This window comes from Lichenostomus cassidix, chromosome 15 (genome assembly GCF_008360975.1).
Source record: "Lichenostomus cassidix isolate B80296 chromosome 15, HeHo_3.0, whole genome shotgun sequence".
Taxonomy (NCBI): Eukaryota; Metazoa; Chordata; class Aves; order Passeriformes; family Meliphagidae; genus Lichenostomus; species Lichenostomus cassidix.
Window position 1 is genome coordinate 6036938 of NC_139496.1, and position 6000 is coordinate 6042937.

At 47.9% G+C, this 6000-nt stretch overlaps 1 long non-coding RNA gene across 1 annotated transcript in view; it reads right to left on the minus strand.

Moving 5' to 3' along the window:
* The window catches only part of LOC146430261 (uncharacterized), a 115447-nt gene extending 109999 nt beyond the window's left edge, over positions 1 to 5448 (minus strand). Inside the window, exon 1 of the long non-coding RNA XR_014855310.1 lies at positions 5123 to 5448. This is a non-coding gene — a long non-coding RNA (uncharacterized LOC146430261). The remainder of the gene's footprint in view (positions 1 to 5122) is intronic.
* Positions 5449 to 6000: the final 552 nt, after the last annotated feature.

The following is a 6000-nucleotide window of genomic DNA, read 5'->3' on the forward strand; positions in this document are numbered from 1 at the left end:
TGTCAGCAGGCTTAATGCTGCAGCTGAGAGAAGAGCCAAGGCTTTGTGGGCTGTGACACGTGATGACAAATGTGATCGAGGGCACCGACCACGTGGCTGTGATTATATCAGGGTTATTGGCAGAGAAAGACAGCATGAGGCCCACATGGCCATTTAGGGCCTTCCCTGGTGCAGAGAAGGAGAGAAAATCCCTTCTGAAGGTGCTCCATTGCAGGGAAATGGGGATTAAGAGGCTTCCTCTGGTGAGCAGCTACTTTGCAAATCAGCAAATCTAAAGAGAAAACCTAGAGCCTTATGGGCACAAAGCCCACGTTTGTAGAAGCTTCTGCTGAGGATGCTGAAGAGCATCCTCACTGCCAGGTGCTAATGCCACCTGCACTGGTGGTGGTCAGAGGGTGACATTTGTTGTGGTCTCTTCCTTCAGAACACGTAAACACATTTTTACAGTGCCAAGAGCACTTTGCAACAGGAGGACTTAAACCCAGTTGCAAAGTGTGCTGCATGCAGTGATAAGAAATTAATCTATTTTCACTGTCTAATCTAATGTGTGTGGCAAGGCTCCTGCCACTCTGCTGGACCCACTCTGAGCTAATCTGAGGGAGCACAATATGCTCTGCCCAGCTCACTCTATTTCTGCTTTTCTCAGAGCCATGAGAGGAGCTGGCATGGGAAAAATCTGCAAAAAAACACCTCTGAGCCCAACATCCAAACCCCTCACCAGCCTTTGTGGTATATACAGCCACTCCTTCATTCAGCTGGATTCACAAAGAATGCCACAGGCCAAGCTGGTTTTGCATTATTCCAGAGAAAAATAAAAGTATATTTTCTGGGGGGTTTGAGGTTTCGAAGGAAGCGTTCAGTGCCCGTTGACCACATCCTCACAGCCATTCCTGCTCTGCATTTCTGACAGGAGTTAAACACATGTAACCCTCCCTGCAGTGCCCTTACAGCAAGACCTGAGGGCTTGCTCAGGATGCTGAGGCTGCTTCCACCACTTTCTTATCTTTTTTTTCTTCACTCCCCCCCTCTGAAGGTCCGACATTACAATTGCTCTCATGCTGTGGCCATGAGCAGTGATCAGCTCAGGGCACCTGGCTCTGTTTGCAGCCTGCTATTGATTCAGCAGATTCAGAGATTAAGAAAGTGGCTTTACCACATCCTGGCAATATAAAGATGAAAAAAAAAATTAAAAAAAAAAAAAATCAAAAAGCCATAAACGAAGGTTTGTTTAATCAGGGTTTGCAAAGTGCTGAGAGATACTCAGACCTCGTTAAGTACAGACTAACATCTCTAATCGCCGAGTGTCAAGATGTACAGAGCTGCCTGTAGACATGGAGAGGCACTCGGCCCACTAAAGCACCCCTGTTCCATCACTCCTGGAGTATCTGTGAGCCTGGGGCTGGATTTACCAGGAGATCGGATGCCTCCCAATGAATACATGAGATTTGAATGCAGCTGGGATGGGGCTTCAGCTGGGTGAGAGAGCACAGGATCAGCACTCCATGGTCCAGGGGCATCTCTGGGCTTTCAGGCTGCTTTGGCTGCCAAAACAGAACACTTTGCCTTTGAGACAGAGCACCAGGAGAACCACAGTGCCTCCAGCCACACTACCTCCAGACTAAATCACATCTCCTCTTCCTTACCTTCAAGGCAATAAATGCAAGAGAGGATTTCTTGCTTTTCACAAGTGCGACAGAACATGCATTCGTTAATTTACACGGGAGGTATGGGGGGAGGTGAAGCCAGTTCAATAAATTCTCCCAGACTTTTGGTTTGAAACAAACAACTCTGCAGATCCAGACTGTAGATGTCACAGCAGAGGCTTTTATCCAGATGAGCTGTGTGTTCAACAGGGTGACTAAAATGCTTCAAGAAAATTAAAAATAAAAAGAAGAAACCCAGAGAGGGTGGAGGCAACGGCACCACTCTCTACAAAAGGCAACGTATCGCTGACACGTTGTTTGAACTCCCAGTGGTGTATTAAAAAAATAAAAATAAACCCCCTCTGAACCACAGCTGCATCCTCAGCTCTCGCTGCTGTGTTATTTTAGCTCGGAGGGAAAAACGACATTGCTAATGCCTTTTTCTTCTCTCTTCCCCCCCACCCAGAGAGGAAGAAGTGTTTGTTTTCCTTGCGGTGTTTACCATGTGGATGGTGCAGCTCCACTCCCTTCAGAGCGGGGAGAAAGGGAAGAATGTTTGGAGAGGGGTGGCTTCAGGGTGGGATCCTTCCCATCTGATTTACTGGCGAGGCCAGAGCAAATAAAAAGGATAGTCTTTCCCCCACCCCGAGCACAGCAGGGCTGCAGATGTGAGCAGTGAACACAAAATCCCGCCTGAGCCCACAGCATTTCTCTGACAATAGAAAATAAATAGCTCCATATTTGTTTATTTAGTTAACTTCACTTCTGAGGGATTCATTTTGTGCTACTGAAGAGGAGGAAATGGGGATGAGCCGAGGCTGGCTGGGCAGCCCTGCAGACTCTGCTGCTGCTGCTGACACCAGCACTTGCCACAAAACCTGATGCTCTCCTGGCTGTGTCACCTCAGGGAATTCCACAGGGATGTGGTGCCAGCCCTCTGCTGAGCTGCCTCAAGGTCACCACACATCCCAGAGTGTGACGTGCCCCAAGCCCAGGGGCAGGTGGTGCTCCTTGGCCAGCCAGGCACTTGTAGGGGACCCAAAATGTCCAGGGGGTCATCCCAGCTTTGCCCTGTTTGTGACCAAGGACCACCACACCAATTGTCACCCCTGCACAGGGTCAGCAATAAGTAACCAAATTGTGTGAGGGATTTCCCCTTTCCCCACAGAAACAGCTGCACAAGGTCAGAAACTGGCACCAAACCACTGAGGGAACAGAGGCAGAAGGGTGGAGCAGTGAAACATAACCCAAGTTACTCAGTGGTTCTGCAACTGAGACAGGACAAGAAGTTCTTTCTGCTCACACCTCCTGCACTGCTAGTTTCCTCCAGATCATGGCATAAGAACTGGCACTGGAATTCCACAAGTCTCAGGCACCCCAGTTTCCATTTTACATTTCCTTCTCACATCACTTCTCTCTCACAGAGGGCAAACCAGAGGCAGACAAATTCCAGTGTGTGCCAACACATCCTCACCATTGCCATCCTGAAGAGTACATCCAGCAGACCTGACATGGGCAGCTCAGGCACACACTGCTCTCTCCCCACACTGTTCTCAATGGGATTTATCAGGAGCAAACCTTTCCCTTGCACACCTGCTCCTGAGTTCCAAATCAAAGACATCATCTTTCCTTAAAAAATAAGAACCACCAAAAACAACAACCAAAAAAAACCCCCAAAAAAACCAAAACAAAGCCCAAACAAGGCAGGTAAGCAAACCAAAATGTCACAGAGAAGGCCCTGCTCCTGAGCTGGGGAAGAACAGAGAGATCCATTGGTGCTCCAGGTGCAGCTCAGGCTTCCCTCAGGCTGATGGCTCAAGCAGCAGAAATTCACCATCAGGTTCATTGGGTACCTAAGGGTCAGGAGGAGCAGCAGAGCAGTGCAGGGGGACACTCCTGAATAACTTCTGTCAGGGAGACACCAACCTGCTGGGGAGGAACCTTCCTCCAAATGGAACCTTCCTCCTCATGGAACACCCACTGGCATTTTAAACATGTCCTGTGTTCCCCCAGCCTCTTGGGAATTGGAGGAACCATTCAGTGAGTTTTTGACATCACTACCAGAGAGCAGACTCCATACTGACACACACACTCAAGGGATTTCCCATTGCCATTCAGGCTCTGTGCCTCTTCCCCATGGTCTGCAGAGCTCCTGTCCCCAGCCACCTCTGAAGGCAAATATCGAAGGTAAGGCTTGCAGGTGTTCATTTAAACAACTGGCAAATACATAACCCTTATCAGAAAGTGTTCTGTTTGATCTGCTTTGCTGTCAGATAAGAGTGAAAGCAGAGGGTTTTGTTAAAATGTACAAAAATATTTTCCCAGTAATTACTGTTAAAATTATCTAATAATAAAAAGAGAGGAATTATTCTTTATTTTTGAAGATGCGTTTTCTGTGGATTCCCAGACTTGTTTTTAAAAATCTTCTCACAAATACCAACATTTCTGTTGCCTCAACTTTCTGCCATGCTCATTTCTGCACCTTCTCAGCACCTCACAAATCTCAATTAACCTCAGCCATCCTGGGAGGTAAAAGCATATTAATAATCCTGTCTCAGATCTGGATAGACCAAAGCTGTTAGTAAATGAGGCCAACGCTTCACACCGAGTGCCAAGGACTGACACTGCTTGATTTGGGGAGCAGGGAGGCAAAGCAGGAGCTTCAGGGCTCTGCACCCTCCCAGCAGTGTGTCCAGAGCTCACAACACAGGAAAGCAGCTCTGGGAGCCGCTGGCAAAGCCAGTTCAACTGGAATTGTTCTGCTAATTGCATTTTAGCACCCCCACTGAAACGTTTCTGCTCAACGAGATGCAACACTGAAACCATCCAATCAGTTTTCCCCAAAGGATTACCAGTTTTTTAACCCAGACTGCTGCACTTCAACCTCAAACTCAGTCCTATTGATTTCTTCCCCCCTCATCTTTCCCTGTGTACTGGTATCACCACTCCTTCATCACTTTTATTGGGCTGATCCACCCAGAATCTAGAAGATAACAAACTGCTGCAATCCCAGTTTCACAGGCAAGAAGAAGAGCACAGACAAATTAATTTGGTTAGCTGCTATCACAAGCATCTATAGCACAGCCAGGGCAGGGACACCCCAAGTCAGAGGCTCAGCCTGACATCTGTTCAGCTCTTCTACAATTCCTCTGAGATATCAGCTGGGATTTGACCTTGCAGCTACTTGAGCAGAGATAGTGAGCTCTAACACAACCTTCAAAGAGACAATATTGCATGGCTGCTTCCTGTAGCATGCAAAGATAACGCTAACATGTTTTTAAATCACGAATTATAAGAGAAGGCAATGAGAGATTAAGGCTACTGATATTTCCCCGACAAAAATGTTCAGCCTCTCCACAGCAGCTTTGTCATAGAGTTTAGGGCTCTGAGAATTACAGTTACTCTGCTTTATTCTCCCCCAACCCTCTCCAACGGCAATTTCCCAGGTTATAAAGCTACTGAGACATAACACACATTACCTTCCTCCTGTCTTCCTGAGAGCATCAGCCCATGGAGCTGACGGCAGGCAATCTCCAAAGCCTTGTCCACAAGCAAGAAAGCCTGAGGGGTAACAGCCTGCAGGTGACATCCTCCAGTTCTTGTGGACACACCAGAATAAGGCATCACCACAGAACCCCTTCCTTTGCCTCCTCCAGACCAGGATAACAACTCCTTGTGCTAGTTTAAACAGGAGTTAAGCAGCTCTGCTTCCACCAACCACAGCCTCCCAACCTTCCTCTCTTCATTTGTTACAAATGAGATACATCCCAGCCAATTAGTGAATAATTAGAGCTAACTTCCAGGGCTCAGAAGCTTTTAGGGCACCAGTTTCCAAGCCTAAGCCTCCTCCCAGCCAGTTTCACGTAGGTTTGAGGATAGATTCAGGATATATTTTTGTATTTCAGGACTCCAGGGTGCCTCCTGACAGAGGGGTGCCCAGCCCAGCCTCAGTCTCTGTCCTCCCTTTATCTCTCCTTGCTGCAATCAACACCAGTGCAAGGACCCAGAGTTCTTAGTGCCTCACCAAAGTCCCTTCCTCTCTGCAAATAGCCCAGAAGAGGGTTTGTGCCACCAGCCTTTGTGCTGCCTTTTCCCCTTTCCTCTCTCGCAGGGTGTGAGGTTTCCCTCACCTGCTCGTTGGACACGCTACAAACCTTCTGTCGTCTAAGCTCAGAGATTATTCTGCCAGCCAGGAAACCATGTGGGGCTGGTGGTGAGACCCAAACTGAAAACAAAACTCGAGGCAAAAGCACTGAGAGCCTACAAAAGCTCTCAGATTAACGGCAGGTGACAAAGAGGCTTTCACAGGCAGGACAGTAGCACACACTCTTCCCTCCCTTAGTTGTCACTGCAAAAT